This window comes from Furipterus horrens, unplaced genomic scaffold (assembly GCF_987537825.1).
Source record: "Furipterus horrens unplaced genomic scaffold, mFurHor1.1.pri manual_scaffold_7, whole genome shotgun sequence".
NCBI classification, from domain to species: Eukaryota; Metazoa; Chordata; class Mammalia; order Chiroptera; family Furipteridae; genus Furipterus; species Furipterus horrens.
Window position 1 is genome coordinate 36,141,761 of NW_028327177.1, and position 17,122 is coordinate 36,158,882.

The 17,122-nt window shown below is 40.2% G+C and overlaps 1 protein-coding gene across 2 annotated transcripts in view; it reads left to right on the forward strand.

Moving 5' to 3' along the window:
* Window positions 1–17,122, forward strand: part of NCOA2 (nuclear receptor coactivator 2) — a 192,010-nt gene that overhangs the window by 99,906 nt on the left and 74,982 nt on the right. The gene's annotated exons all lie outside the window — the stretch shown is intronic.

Here is a 17,122-nt window from a genome sequence, read left to right on the forward strand (position 1 = left end):
TTTAGGTACCTCATTTAAGTGGAATCATATAGTATTTGCTTTCTGTGAGTGGCTTATTTCACTTACCATAATGTCCTCAAGATTCATCTATGTTGTAATATGTATCTGCTGTTTTCATTCTTTTTAAGGCTGAATAGTATTCTATTGCACACATATTGCCATGTTTTATTTACCCATTTATCCATCAGTGGACACTCGGGTTGTTGTTTCCACCTTTTGACTGTTATGAATAATGCTGTTATATATACACCAATGATTATTGATGTACAAATATCTATTCAAGTTGCTGCTTTCATTTTGGGGGGTATCTATACCCGGAAGTGGTATTACTGGATTATATGCTAGCTCTTTGTTTTATTTTCTGAGGAATCATTATACTGTGAAAATGCTGTAATTTGACATTTTAAAAAATAGACTGAAGATTTACTATGGCTTAAAGTAACCCATTTTCTTATTTAGAAATCTTCAAGTATTTTTTCTCCACAGTGAACGCCATATACCTCCTCCTTTTCTGTTTACCAAGAGACAGACGAAATGTTATAAGACCTATGGCGCTTGTTGTCATTATTATAGTAATAAGCGCAGCAAGGTGAAAATTAACCATCCTAGCTCTCAACAGTGAAACTTGGTTAGGAGTAGGTAGTGGGAGGTCATTTCGTTAGTCAGAAAATGCTGAGTCCTGTGTTCCAGCAGCATATAGACAGCATGTGGCTGCCATTGGGGAGCTTATAGTTAGTGGCAGGAAAGATAGGCCATGGATGAGTGTGTAGGAGTGTAAAATGCATCTCCAAAGTAAGGCGGTCTGCCCTGGAATGTGTCTGTCCTTGCCTGGGTTTCATGGAAGGTGCTCATGGCATTTCAGCTAGAAGTGAAAATATAAACCAGGGCCCATAATGTTGAGCTCTAAAAATATTCAGTACACATGCTTAACAGTGGTGCATGCATGCATTTTATAAATTAATGTACATATTTTATAGACATTGTGCATACATATCAAAAATGCTGATAGAATGAGCTATCAAAGAAGTTTCTTCCAGAGAATTGTTGCCTAGTTGGCTTTCAGTGGATGTGATTAACCTTACAGCTAACAGAAGAGTGAATTGGGAGACATTAGGATGTGGCCTGGTTCTAGAAGGAGCCAAGGCTCTAATACTATCTGGTGATGGTTTCCTTGTCACCACACTGTTCCATCTTTCCTCTTTCCATTTATTGTTTAATCACTAAAACTGGCCTGCTTGCCTTCTCATCACTACCTTTCTCCTCGGAATACCTGCAGTGACTTCCTGTTGACCACATCTGGCAGGCCCTCTTCCTCCTCCTCAACATGCTTACCATTGACCATTCTTCCTCGGAACACTTGCTTTTCATCTGTGCTCTATTCATGCTCATTCATTGCCTTCTCTCCTCATCTATCCTTGGCCTTCTTTTTGTCCCCACCTACATTCCCTCCTTAATCAGTTTTAGCTCTTTCAGCCTTCAGCTGTCATATCTGTGCTAACTGCAAGTGTCAGCTGCGAGTGTCTGCCCTTGCCCTTTCCACATTTTTCACTGCACAGATCCTCAGTGAGGGCCTTCACCAATTCCCACTCCACTGAGTTCGCAATTTAGAGTTTGCTCCCCATCCAGTTACCTCTTGTACATTTCCACAGGGTGCCTCTTACCTCAAACTGAACTCATTTTCTGCTCTCCCTCCTTAAAAAGTGGCTAGTCCTGTTCTCTGTACTCAATGTCTGTGCATGTCACCATGATCCTGCCTAGGCTACAAGCCTTGAGTCCGGGCTACACCGACCTTCCCTGCTCTTCTTCACCCTGTTCAGCCAGTCAGCTCTGCCAGTTCTCTGCCATGTTCTGTGATATCACCCACCCCTTATTTTCACCGTCTTTATTCTTAGCATCCTAATTTATCTTTCTGCCCTTATCTCTGCTTCTCTACCTTCTATAACCCATCTCCATTGCTACCAACACTAATGCCCTGAAAATGTACTAGATATGTAACTGCTGTTCTCAAAACTTTCCATGAGTGTCTCCTGCCTACAGAATAAAGTATGTGGAGTGTCTTCACAGGGTGTTCAGGGCCCTCTACCACCTGGTCCCAGCATATTTTTCTGGGTTGCCTCCTGCTCCTGTGTCTAGTCATTCTTTTAGGCAAAACCGGAAGCTTTAATTACTCTTTAACATACAGCTGCACAGCTTTTGTGTCATTGTTAAATGAAATATATATTTCATTTGGGTTTGTAATATATCTTTTCCTTAATGCCTTGCATGTAAGAGATATTTTATAAGTTTATATAAATAATGGACAAAAATAAGGGTGTGGAGGAAATGTGAAAGCAACAAAGATGTAGTGTTTTTAAGAAGGTTTGAATAGAATAATGGGAAAAAAAGATAGAAGGCATTTAAGAACCATCATTAACTGTAGTGTCAGATTGAAATAGTACCACATGAAATAAATTGCAATGGTAAAATCTGGAAATACCAAAGACAATGCCATAATTATACTTAAACATGATGACTTATCATTAATTCACACTTATATTCAGGATACATTTACCAGATGCTCTGTGTGTGCCACATTGCGAGTCCTCCGAGACACGAAGAGAAGCAAAACTGTCCCCACCATCCAGGGACTCATAATGAAGAAATCATTAAAGCCTTTTACAATAGCTTATCCTCAGCAACGAATATCCAGCTCTCTTATTTGAGAACTCTCACTCGAGGGAGGCCTGCGGTGTCCATCTTGGCACGTGCCTTCATTTAATACATGATAAAGCTGGCATTTAGATGATACCGATATTAGGGAAACTGGGATAACAGGAAGGAGGAAATAAAACATTTTTCTACCTCCAAGAATTTATTGAAGTCTACCATCTTGGTAATGTTTAAATAGATAAAGTCCGATATTAAGAGCCAGGAGTCCTTGTATCCAAGGCTGCTGTATTTTTTTATTAATACTAAAAGAATGTCATATAAATGTATCTATACATACTGTTTTCATCTATCTTCTCATCCTTCTGGAAGCGTATTCTGTTCTTTGGTCTGTTCCTGCATTGACTCTTGAGTGCCAAGCTCCTTTGGGGTTGGTACTGTTGTCTTTCTTAAATAAGGAAACTGATATCCAGAAACAATAGTAAAGCTTAAACTAGTAAGCCTGAAAACTAGTAAATGACAAACTAGAATTCAGACCCCAGTCTGCTAGTGATTCTAAAGCATGTGATCTTTCCACTGTATTCCCTGACCAACCTCTGAGGATGGTGGTCATGTCTTCAAATTTGCCTTTGTTTATTATGAGAGAAAATGTTGATCTACAGAGGAATTCCAAAAGCAACACACTGAAAACCAAAATAAAGATTTATAATAGTTACTGGGGTGTCATTAGGGGTAGGTTTTTGTTTGTTTGTTTGTTTTTTTAAATCCTTGCCCAAGGACATGCTTATTGATTTTAGAGAGAGGAGACGGGAGGGAGGGAGAGAGGAACAATGACTGATTGGGTCTCATACACGCCCCAACCAGAGACCAAACCCTGGCATGTGCTCTGACCAGGAATCAAACCTGCAACCTTTCAGATTACAGGATGGTGCTCTGATCAACTGACCTACACTGGCCATGGCCATTAGGGGTAGCCATAATGTATATTATTCACAGGAGAGATTTTGATGATTTGGGGTTTGGTGTAATTTCATTCAATATCTTAAATCTTATGGAGACTTTAGTAAGGAGTATGAAGCAAATAGCTGCTTCTCACCCAGGTTCCTGTGTGTTGTACACCCCTCTGCATTTCTAACTGGGCTGTTTTAATTACTTATGAATCTCTCCCAATATTGTCTTTTTATTGTCTTTTTCTTACTTAGCTCAGTATCAAAGGATAAAAAGAAAAAGATGCTAGAGTGATGTGGAACAGTGAAAAAAATTCCTCATAGACATGAAAACCTTCTGAATACTGTTGTTCTGGATTCAGAGTATTCACATTTTTCCACTAGCCAGCTGAGTGACCTAAAAAAAAGGAAGGAAATAAGTTGTGAATTGCCATTGTATACTTTCAGAGACAAATTACCACTATACCAATGAAGCTTGAGAGTCAGGGCCTCCAACTTGCACTGGCCCCTGTGAGTTCTGGGAGTCACAGAATGTTCTAGATAGGGATGCTACCTGTCGATCAGGAAGCATTTCTTCATAAGCATTTCAGATAATTATCTAAAGAAATCTCAGAAGAAAATTGAATGCTCTTCAAAGTTCTAGAGTTTTGCTTCTGTTTCTTTTCTCATTTTCTATAAATAAGAATGAGAATTATACTTCATTTTGTATTTTCAAAGAGAGTCCCCTCCCTCTAATTGTATGTACTTCAGGCCCTAGAAACATAGATCCCTTCCTATGTACTAACAGGCAAAGGCAGTAGTACACACTAGGTCAGAGCAGAAGGGTCAGCTAGCACAGTGGAGCTTACTCGTGGAATGCTGACATTTACCTACATCATTTCATTTCATCCTTGCAGCACCCCTGCAGAGCAGGTTTAGTTATTAACTGACAGACAGGGAACCTTGGGTTTAAGTGACTTGTCTAGAGTCACACAGTGAGGTGTTGGAACTCAACAATTCAAATCCAGGTCTCCACCTAGCTCCAAGCCAGTGTCCCCCAGCTGTTTACTCTTGCTTCTGTCTGCCGTTTGGATGGAGCTGTTACGTGTCAGTGGGGTGAGCACGTGTGAAAGCCCAGTTTAAGATACACTGAGACACCGTGGTTGAGTTACCAAGAAGAATGTTTTTTTTGCATATCGCTCTTTCAGAGGATAATATACACTTTCAAGATAGCTCAACTTTTCCTCTCAGGAAAAAAAGATGATAAAATATCCAAAGAAAATAGAAAGTGCTGTCTGGGCCAAAAAAGACTTCTTGGTATTTAGCCAGAAAACTGGATACCAAGCTTGTTTTAGAACATTCGTTTTGTACCTTGATGTGAGCATATGAGGAAGTGTTCTGTGAGAGTGAATGTGTCGTCATTATATCTGTCCATCCTGCTGGTGCAATGTAACATCCAAATAAACAACAGTTCTTGCCTGGTGATGGTGTCCTCTCTGATTTCAGGAAATATATTGGGAGCAAAACAGACTTTACTGACAATCACTGTGTCCACCCCAATGTTCTTTGATTGTGGATCAGAAGTCAAGGACAGGGATGACATCTGAGAGCCAGGTTTCATACAACAGTACTGAGCTCTATATAACCTATGTAGAGTATGTTCTAACTTGTGTTCTGAAAAGGGAATATGGAAAATGGAATTAGGGAAAATGAATATATTAGATTGCACATTTTTAAACTTAAAATTTCAGGTATTCATAGTTGTTGGAAAGGATACTTTTGCATTATGTTTTTCATTTCTGTCACTTTGAACAAAAGAAAGGCTCGATTCAACATGATCCCACAGAAAAAAATATATGTTGATTTTACCCAGCAGAGAAAAGTTGTTCACTAAAATGGGCTTAAGATTCTGATTTCATAGTGTGAAAGCCATGATCACCTGTAGTAGACTTGGAGTCTTTTTGGGCCCACCAATTTTGAAAATAAGACATTTTGTCTTATGGAAGTAAAGTGAAAGAAATGATGTGACTACTCGGAGTGGTGCTGCTTCCCACACGTTCAGTCCTGAGGTGCCTTTTCACACCCATTGATGCCAAATGGTGGACATTACAGAATTCCCCAGCCATCTTGGGGAGCAGTATCTTCTCAATAGAGTGGTGAGTCCTTATTTAAGCCTGTCCACATAAGGTGGGCATATACATACCCCCATTCTGTAAGATTCCAAGTGTTAACATTTATCTTGTTAAACAAGCTGATAGAGGCAGGGAAAGGAGAGGGGAAAAAGCAAGTCGTATTGGAATTGACATAATTATTGTTTACCACGCCTAAATTAAGTTCACCTTCTTAAAAGCTTTTTTATTTTGATAGACCATCTTCAATTTGCAGATTGTTTATGTCCGATTAGAAAAAAAAATAACATATAGTACATTTTATTTGTAATATTGTTACGGAACTGAAATTGCCCAAGGTAAAAGAAATGAATCATTTTTGTCTCTTTGATTGGATGGATGTATGTCTCTAGTGTGATCGAATTCACTACTGCCATGCTTTCTTAAGAAAGAAACACAGAGAATCTTCAGCTTTAAAAACCATTTTTTCCCTGAGCTTTATTTGTAAGTTAACTGTTTGGAATAGGGATTATTTTCCATCAAAACAATGCAATTTTGGTGATTAGATTCCTGGACTAGTTCCATAAAGCTATTGTAGCCAATAGTGCTTCTAACTAGAATAGTTCTTAATATGAGAGGTATGTTCAACTGTTTTTCAAAAATATAGCTATAGTGTAGTGATAAATAAGACAGATATTTTTTAGAAGCATTACTAAATATATTGTAAACTTTACTTTCTGTTATATGTCATTTTAAGTATAGATACTGTCCTTTGGGGCTCCATGGACATTATTGATACTGAAAGAAGCCCTCTTAACCCAAAAGGTGGTAACCACTGAGTTGCTTACAGCGTGGAGGGTGCTGTAGAAGCTCATCAATCAGCACATGTATTTCCTGGAAAGTTCTGTTCTGGATTTCCCAGAGAGGCCTGGAGCATGGTTTCCTCTTCCTTCCTTTCTGTTCAGAACCCCTCCCCCTCCTGATCTCCACTAGCCAAACAACACAGTCAAGAGTCTTAGGACAGGAGCAGACTTCCAGGAGGCAGAGAGTGATGGGGAAGTTCAGACATGGTGCATGAGAGTCTGGAAGCCAGGTGTTACTCTGGTCTGGGGCTGGCAGAATAAACCTTAGACTCTGGGCCAAGGTCATCTTTCCTTTTCTTTGTAGTTCACCTGTTGCTCATTCCACTGTCTTCCTCTAACCACTCCCTTTATTTCTACTGGGATTTTTCTTCTCTCCTGGTCCACTGCAGCACAGAATTCCAATTTTTATGTCCAATTCTTGTCCCTGAAGCAAACATTTAATTCTGGATTATTGAGCTAATAATGTAAAAGATAATGTAAAAATAACGGGAAAAATCACAAACTTTCAGGAAGTCTTTAAAACTCATAATAAATTGGGTTCCAGATGTTTTTTGAAATATAAATGAAGCCCTATTTCAATCTTTGTCTATATTCCCAATTTTATCTTTAGTCTTTAAAAACACCTAAATTTATCTCTTTTTATCCCACAGGACGTGCTTATGGGTTCCCCTCACTTCCATGCATATCCCACTTGAATCCGTCTGTCTTTCTCCCATCACACACACACACACATTCTCTCTCTCTCTCTCTCTCTCTCTCTCTCTCTCTCTCTCTCCCTCTCTCCTCTCTTTTCTCTCTTTCCCTAGATTCTACTGAAAGAGACAAAGACCAGAGAGATAAATAGCAGATCTTCAGTTACTTGAAGAATAGTATGGCTCATCTAGCCCTGGCTGGTTTGGCTCAGTGGATTGAGCGTCGGCCTGCGAGCTAAGTGTCGCTGGTTCGATCTTCCAGTCAGGGCACATCAGAGAAGGAAAACTCTGATTCCAAAAAACCTCCGCTGCCTTGGGGCATACCTCTTCAGGGGAAAGGCTAAGGGAGTAAGCCCCGACAGAAAATCCGGAGCCGGAGTCCCTAAGGCGGTTAGACGTTGTAGTCAACACCGGCAACTCCTGCGGCGCACCTGAAGCCAAGCTGTATTGACTCCGTCTTTCCCTTGGACCCTTCAGCTGCAAAGAGAGGGGGGGTCTGCTGCATGGGCAACAGCAGACCCTCCATATCACCCTGCCCAGGCTCTGTAGCTTCAGCTTCACTGGAGAGGACACTCCAGCGTCATCACAAGATGTCGATTCAACACGGGAGGAGACAGATACCGTGTCACTCCCGAGTCGGACTGCACAGCCATTCTCGGCGGTGCAGATAGACTCTTAAGAAGCTACACCATCGTCTCTCGAGACGGACGGCTGCCGACGAGTATGGCTCATCTATATTTTGGAGGAGATATTCTAATGGAGAGGAGGGCATCTGTGCAGCTAGAAATATGGGTAGAAATCTCCTCTGTCTCTCTTGACTGAAGTGCATATATATGACCTGACTGACCAGGTGGACATTTGAGTTTTTAGTCCCTACTTAGTGGCTTTAAAGCAATAGTAATTTTACCTTTGATATCCATCTTCGCAGTCCAGTGGTTGACAGTACTCAGAATTCTAAGAATATACTCACTGACTGTTCTTTGCCCATAGTACACAATAAAGCAATATTTTAAAATGATGAGCAGTTTAATTTTTTTCCAAATTGACCCTTAGGGTAAGAGGATGGGAGGTGGTCATCATGAACCTGAAAGATTATGGATCCAATGTCAGGATATGTAAAGACCTGCAATAATAAATATTCTCATGCAGAGTCATAGCTACTATGTTTCTCAATTAGTTTGTTCTATTAGGTGCACCCCTTAGCTACCTTATATAGGATATTCCTCACCAAGTAATCCATAAGCCTCCCCAGTTTTTCTCTTTCACAATATAGTCACTTTGAATGTTTATCTTCTCCCAATTTTCTTTGATGTTCCTTCCTATAAGTAGTTGATTATGGTGATAGTTCTCTGTATTGCTTCTCTTCTATGTACTAACCTGAGGAGCCCATTAGTTCCTTTCCACATACTATACTAAATCCTCCTCTTTGGAATTGAGGTTTTAAAGTTGAGCTCCTGATTTTTTTAAAGTATATTTTAAAAATATACAACTGCTCTAGTTGTCTCAGTTTTTCCCCCTTTGTCATCCTCACTCAACCCAGTATCCCCTTCCCTCCAGCAATCCCCAACCCTTAGTTTATGTCCATGGGTCATGCATCTAAGTTTTTTGGCTTCTCCATTTCCTTTACTATTTTTAACATCCCCCTGTCTATTTTGTACCTTCCAATTATGCTTCTTAATCCCTGTGCCTTTTCAACCCAATTCTCTCCTCCCTCCTCCCCGCTGATAACCATATGATTTCCCTATCTATGATTCTGTTCCTGTCTGGTTGTTTAGTTTGTTTTTGTTTTGTTAGATTCAGTTGATAGCTGTGAGTTTGTTGTCATTTTACTGTTCATAGTTTTTATCTTTTTCTTAAATATGTCCCATTAACATTTCATATAATAAAGGCTTGGTGATGATGAACTCCTTTAGCTTTACCTTGTCTGGGAAGCACTTTATCTGCCCTTCCATTCTAAATGATAGTTTTGCTGGATAGAGTAATCTTGGTTGTAGGTCCTTGCTTTTCATCACTTTGAATACTTCTTGCCAGTCCCTTCTTGCCTGCAAAGTGTCTTTTGAGAAATCAGCTGATAGTCTTATGGAAACTCCTTTATCAGTAACTCTCTGCTTTTCTCTTGCTGCATTTAATAATCTCTCTTTATCTTTAACCTTTAATATTTTAATTATGTGCCTTGGTGTGGTCCTCTTTGGGTCCAGCTTGTTTGGGACTCTCTGTGTTTCTGGGATTTGTATGTCTATTTCCTTTACCAAATTTGGGAAGTTTTCTTTATTTTTTCAAATAAATTTTCAATTTCTTGCTCTTTCTCTTTTCCTTCTGGCATCCCTATGATTCTGGCCACTTTTGGAGATGCCCCAGTGTCTTCTTATTCTCTCTCTCTCTTTTTTTTTAATTTTATTTTTTATTATTATTTTTTTTATTCTTGTTTCTTCATTCTGCTCTGGTTGACTGTTTATTTCTTCCTTATTTTCCAAATCATTGATTTGAACTCTAGCTTCCTTCCCTTCACTGTTGGTTCCCTGTGAATTTTTCTTTATTTCACTTAGTATAGCCTTCATTTCTTCCCTTATGCATTTGCTGTACTCAATGAGTTATCTGAGCATCCTTGTTTTAAACTCTGCATCTGATAGGTTGGCTATCTCCGTTTTGCTTAATTCTTCTTCAGGGGTTTTGATCTGTTCTTTCATTGGGGCCATATTTCTTTGCCTCCTCAATTTGGCAGCCTCCCTGCATTTGTTTCTGTATATTAGGTAGAGCTTCTTTGACTCTCTGTCTTGACATACCTATTATGTTGTAAGGAGAGGAGCTTTAGGTATTCATTAGGGTGAGGCAACGCCTTTCATCGATTTGTGGTGCTGTATGTCTTTGAGGCATCAGAGAGGGAACAATCCCACTTGCTCAGCACTCACTCCGTTTCCAGTCACTTAACCCACTTCCTGTATGCAACTGGTCCCCCTCTAGCTGCTACCCTGTTGGTGGTTCCCAGAGTGGGTGGGTTTGCGTGCATTCTAGGACCATGGGGGCCCTCTAAATGGACTCTCCTGAGAGACAGTTTCTTCTGCCACCCCAACCCCCACTGGTTTTCACAGCCAGAAACTACGAGGCTTTATTTTTCCAGCACTGGAACCCTGGGCTGTGCAGTCTGGCCTGGAGCTGGGATCCCTCCTCAGGTGTCCCTCCCAACTTTTATACATCACAGGTGAATGTGGAACTACCCTTCTGCCGGCTGTAGCCACTGCCTGGCTGCTGCCACCATCACACTGCATCCTCTCTGCCCGAGCTCCCTGTCTCTGCCCCTCCTACCCGTCTGGATGAATATTTCTTCTTTAAATCAATGGTTGTCAGACTTATATACAGTTCAGTTTTATGGCAGTTCTTGTTGTATTTTGTTTTGAGGTTAGTTGTGATCCTTCTTATGGTTGTACAAGAAGGGGAAGCATGTCGACCTGTGCCTGCATCCCGGCCAGAAGTGAGCTCCTGATTTTTATATTAGGATAACTGAGAGAAAAGATCTATACACTTGTGTATTAGCTCCACTCCTGACTCAGGAACTCATACTTAGAAGGACAGATGCCTAGTACATCTTGTAGACACCCTTGTAGTTAAGTGGTTTTTCTCATTTAAGTTCACCAGTGCATTTAACTTTGAAACACTGACAAATTGTTTTTATTCCTGCAGAGTATGCTCCCAGCCTGAATTTGAGACCTATAAGTCTGATTTCCTTGGCAACTGGGTTTATCCTAAGAGGGTAATATAAAAGATGGTTAACCTTCACATTTTTATTTTCCAAAATTCTTTTGAGCTGCTACACTTCAGAGAACTAATTAGGCCCTGTTAGCATCCTGAGGTGCGTGCATTGTTCCTGGTGTTTTGATGGAAGTTTATTTTGAGTTAAGTAATCAGCTCTTGCCATGTTCAGTCTCTGATGAAAGCATTCTTCATGGGATCTTAGGTAATTAGAGTGTCTCTTTATTCAGCATCTGGATCAATGTTGTTTCCTGAACTTAACTCTCCAAATGAGCTGAGTCTTCCAGTTAAATAAATTAAAAACCTTATGCTTAAAAATTTATAAATTTTGTTTGTCCTTCATTGCATAAATCCACAGCACTTTCAAAGACAATCCACTAATCCCATTTTAGCCCTTGACAGAGTCCTTTCACCATACCCAGGAGGACAAGGCTTGTCTTTTCTATATCTTGCATCCTCACCATCAGATATCGTGATTATGTTCCCTTTAAAAACCTAAAATACTACTTTTTAGAAAATAAAAAAATAGGTAGTAAAGTCGCTTGTCCCACCTGTGTGCTAGGTATTGGTCCTATCCAGCCTGCCCGACCACTTGAAGGCCCATTTCTATTGCTTTCTCCAGAATGTGGGTCAGTTGAGCTCTCTTCTGTGGAGTCTCTGCCTGGGTCAGAAGGTGCAGCAGAGGATGGCGATGCAAAGATGAAAAGTACAGTTTCTGGCTTCAGTACTTGACAGTGTTGGGGGAACCGTGAGGCCATCCAGATGCAATCCAGGGTTTCCATATGATGTAGTAAGTGTCATGGAGGAGCAGATGATTCAAAGATTGGCCCCTCTCAGATTCTAGGAAGATTCCCTATAAGAAATTATCCTGGGACCAAGAAGGCCCAAGTCACAGTCTAGTAGAAATGGTGACATCCAAGAACCCAGTGATGCCACCTCAGCCTGGCCTGCTATTTTAGAGACACCTCATTTAAAGTGGACTTTCATGCACTGTGTTCCCTGCTTGGACTTGTGCCCACAGAAGGAGAAGAAGCAAGCGTTTTGCATTTAGGAGACAGACGCTGTTGCCCCTCCTCCCAAAAAATGAATTATTATTTTAGTATTTAAAAGAGAGATCAATTTACATTTGGTAAAGTAATAATGTTTTATTCCGTGAGTTAAAATTTATGTTTTCACTGTTACCACTGATAACTGAAGAAAAATTTTATTATTGTATGACTGGCTATGACTTTTTAAAAATACAAACCATGGAAATCATATTATATTAAATTCATTAATAGCAGTCTCTTCAGATAACTTCAATAAAATATACTCTTATAAATTTCTGATTCAGTTGGTTTTATCACAGAGGGATGTATTTTGTAATTTTCTTTTGGTAGAAACTTGTCTAGTTCTATTTATTTTATTGCAACTTAGCCCTATGAAGTCTGTCCATTCCGTTTTTTAAATATGAATGATTTCACAGCTTTCTTTGTTATACAATTTCTTATTTTTTAATTCTATTTTATTATGCCATTACAGTTGTCCGAATTTTTTCCCCTTTGCACCTCTTCACCCAGCACTCCCCACTCCCTCAGGCAATCCCCACACCATTGTTCATGTCCATGGGTCATGGGTATAAGTTCTTTGGCTGCTGCATTTCCTATACTGTACTTACAGCCCCATGGCTATTCTGTAACTACCTTTTTGTACTTACTAATCCCTTCACCTCTTCATCTATTCTCCTACACCCCCTCCCATCTAGCAACCATCAGAACCCTCTCCATATCCATGATTCTGTCTCTGTTCTTGTTTGCTTGGTTTGTTTTTTAGATTCAGTTGTTGATAGATTTGTATTTATTGCCTTCTTATTATTCATAGATTTGATCTTTTTCTTAAATAAGTCCCTTTAACATTTCATATAATAATGTTTTGGTGATGATGAACTCCTTTAGTTTTTTTCTTGTCTGGGAAGTTCTTTATCTGCCCTTCAATTCTAAACGATATCTTTGTTGGGTAGAGCAATCTTGGCTACAGGTCACTGCTTTTCATGACTGAATATTTCTTGCCAATCCTTTCTAGCCTGAAAAGTTTCTGGGCACTCCTCTGTAGGTAACTAACCACTTTCTCTTGCTGCATTTAAGAATCTCTCTTTATCTTTAACTTTTGGATTTTAGTTATGACATGTCTTGGAGTGGGCTTCTTCACATCCATCTTTTTTGGGACTCTATGTGCTTGCATGTCTGTTTCCTTCACCAAATTAGGGAAGTTGTCTTTCATTATTTTTTCAAATAGATTTCCAATTTCTTACTCTTTCTCTTCTCCTTCTGGCACCCCTATAATGTGAATGTTGAACCTCTTGAAGTTGTCCCAGAGACTACTTACATTATCCTCATTTTTTGGATTCTTTTTTCTTATTGCTCTGATTGGTTGTTTTTTTTACTTCTTCTGTTCCAAATTATTGATTTGATCCTGGCTTCATCCACTCTACTGTTGTTTCCCTGTAAATTGTTTTTTATTTCAGTTAGTGTATCCTTTGTTTCTGACTGGATCTTTTTTATGCTTTTGAGGTCTTCACTAAGTTCCTTGAGCATTGTTATAACCAGTGTTTTGAACTCTGCATCTGAGAGATTGCTTATCTCCATTTTGTTTAGCTCTTTTTCTGGAGTTTTGATCTGTTCTTTCATTTGGCTTGTGTTTTTTTGTCTCCTCATTTTGGCAGCCTCCCTGTGTTTGCTTCTATGTATTAGGTAGAGCTGCTATGACTCCCTGTTTTGGTAGCATGGCCTGATGTATTAGGTGTCCTGTAGATTCCAGGGGCACAGCCTCCCCTATCACCCAAACTGGCTACTAGAGGTGCGGCCTCCATGTGAGCTGAGTACACCCTCCTCTTATAGTTGAGCCTTGATTGCTGTTGGCACGTCAGTGGAAGGGATTTACTGGGGACAGTCAACTGCAAGAACTGGCCATGACAACTGACCAATCTCCAGCCTCTGTGGAGGATCAGCTATGCAGGGGCAGGGTGGTGGTGCTCTGACGTGGTCTGTAGCTGGCCACTGGGCTCGCAGGCTCTGGGGTTTCCCCTGTGGTACAAGCCAAGGTCATCTCCCCCCTGTGTTTACCTGGGGCTACCTGTTTGAGCTAGAAAGCAGTCTGAGATGGCTGCTTCTTGTGCTGGGCTTGGAGATTTCCAGGCACAGCCAAACTAAATCTAGGCTGGCTACTGCTAGTGTCGGGCCTGGAGCCTCTTAGCAAGAGGATGGTGACTGGGGTTTATTGCTTGTTTGATAGGGTTTAGGAAGTTGTGAAGCTAGAGCCAAGACCAGCCATTCATATGGGAAAGTTACTGTTAACAGTTTGATTAGGCCCATAAGTTGGGTGGGGCAGAGCCTCAAGGGATCTCCAGGGCGGAGCAAAGAGTGTTAGCCATGTTGATGGAGTCTCAGATATGGCACGGCCTGCCACCTCCGTGGTTCTGTGGTGGGAGGGCTCAGAAAGGGACTATGGCCTTTGCCCACATTTTTCTCTGAGAGAAAATTGTCCTCCAGCTCCTGCCTTGATGCCAGACAGCTCAGTTTCTCCCTGTGTGCTGCTGGTGCCTTTCAAGCTGCTACTCTAGTGCTGGTGCTTAGAGGGAGTGAGTCTGAGTAAGTCCATGAATGGGTTCTTTAAAGGAAACTGCTTGGCACTTCAGCAGTTTCCTCGACCAACTCAATCCCTGCTGGTTTTTGCAGCCAGAAGGTATGGGAACTTATCTTCCTGGCACTGGCAGCCTGGGCTGGAGGGGCCTGGAGTGGGGCTGGGACTCCTTGCTCCCGAGATATCCCTCCCAAATTTTTATCTACCACATGTGGATATGGGAGCAGCCTGCGCTGCCTCTCTGCCCCTCCTAGCAGTCTGCATGGATGTGGTTTATTTAATTCTGTAGTTGTCAGACTTCCATCCAACTCAATTTCTGGCAGTTCTGAGTGATGGCTGTGCTATATTTAATTTTAGTTTTGATGTGGTTTGCAAGGAGGTGAGCTGTGTTTACCTGTGCCGCCCTCTTGACCGGAAGTTCTTTATACAATTATTTATATTAAATTACTTAAAGTACCCGTTATTTGTAATTTGTGAACAGATTTTTTGAATTCTTTGTAAGACTGCTTGTAATTATAAATGTAGAATAATATTATTACTTAGCGCCTTTCTTCTGTGAAGCTCAGAGTGCTTCACATGCATTATCTTATTAAGCCTCCTGACATCCCCGAGAGGCAGGGGCATTTTGCAAGCGATTATGGATTGCTTTGCTGAATCAGCACAGCCATACAGCATTATGATAAGCCTGGAAAAGATTGAGGTCATGTACTAACTTGCTCTCAGGAAACCCTGTATGCAGCCAAATATTTTCCTTGGCAACACAGAGCTAATAACTGCCACCATTCTAGTCTCTGGGAAACCACTGTCCATTGAAGCAATAAAAAATAACAAAGAATACATTTTGACAGCAAATCCAAGACAATGTATTTGAGAGACAGGTGAATTACATATGGCCTGAGTAACAAACAGCAGCATCTTCTAGTCTACAGAGGAAAGGCTACCTCTATTCTTGCTATGGCTCTCTAAACTGGACCTGCCCAGTTGTCCTATCTGTCATCTTCAGCTGCTTTATCTCCCTCACCTCTAAGCAATCACCTGGCAGGAAGAATTCCAAAATCAGGTTTCTGGAATTCAGACCGACCATCTGTGTTGAAGCTAAGTAGCCTGTTTCAAAATGACGTTGGGTAGAACTTCCCTGAAATTGTGATGACAGCATAATATTAAGTCGTCTAGCATTTGGAAGCTTTAGTAAGATAATTAAAAGTGAAACTAGGAAAAATAAATTTTATGAATGTTTTATTTCATTATCTGAAGGCTTGTAGAATGGTGGGAAAACATTTCTTATGGCTAATAATATATGTAAAACAAAACTAATGTAAGGTAATTTAAGCTAGTTAGTTTGAGAGGGTGTAACTCAGTTACTATTATCCTTTTCCATATTTATAACTAGATAGTTAATTTTTATATAGTCTTTGGCCTTTGTGGATGATCATAACGAACGTCTGAGTGTTTTTCTTTTTGAGTTACCCACCGGAGAGCCATGGCACTATCTGCATGCCTTTCCGTTGTAGCTTAAACTTTTTCATAACCTTTACTGAAGAAGAAAATTGTTAGATTTTAAATAAAAATTTCTTGCAAGTGGATTTGACTGCTTAAATAGTTTTTGTATTTGAGAGCACATAACATATAAAATCCAGGAGAATTAAAATTACTAGAGGCGTCGCGATATTTTTCTCCTAAACTTAAAAAAATTGCCGGAGAACTGTAAGATCATACATAGAGGGAGGATCCTGTTGTAGGAAAGGTAGTCGGAATATCAAATGTGCAGTCTTTATAAATGCTATTGTTTTTTAATTTCACTTTAGCCCTATGCAAATTGTGATCCTCTCTTGCCCACACATTTGCTGGGCTTGGAAAGGTGCCACCATGCGGTTTCTTAGGCGCTTACTTGGTTGAGCTCCTGCTGCCTGTAGAGGCTTGTATATCAGTTTCGGAGTGAAGCTGACCCTGGTTTTCTTTTCATTGCCTGCTGCTTTAAATCCTGTGCAGGGTTGGTTGATGATGCACTGCCACTCCTGCTTAAGTTAGAGAGATTTCATGCCATAAGGTATTAAAGAGGCACTTGAAAATGTATTTAAATCTGTCCCTATTATTGTTTTTAAACATAGTAGTTACTATGGATATTTAACAGGAATTCTTTTCCTAGAATATCTTTTGAATTTAAGGGTACTGTGATAATGATTTTTTAAAATGTAATATTTTAGAAAGTGAGGAACATCCACTTTGGGATTGTTTCCCAAATGCCTCCTAATCTTTCCTTTGTTTTCACCCAATCTTACCCTAAATAGTAATCATCCTCGGCAGTCAGACAAAGTTTGGGAACGTATATTGAAATCTGTAATATTAATCAGGTACACTTTGCTTTTAAAAAATTCTGTGGAGGCACAAGTCAGATCCTTTATTTTACCAGGCTCTACTTCACATCTTACCATCCTAAGGTGATAGCCACTACCTGTAAAAGGGCCCGGGTGGTCTTAGTGCAGAAGATGAATCATTTATAACAGCTCTGTCCCTCTCTGCAC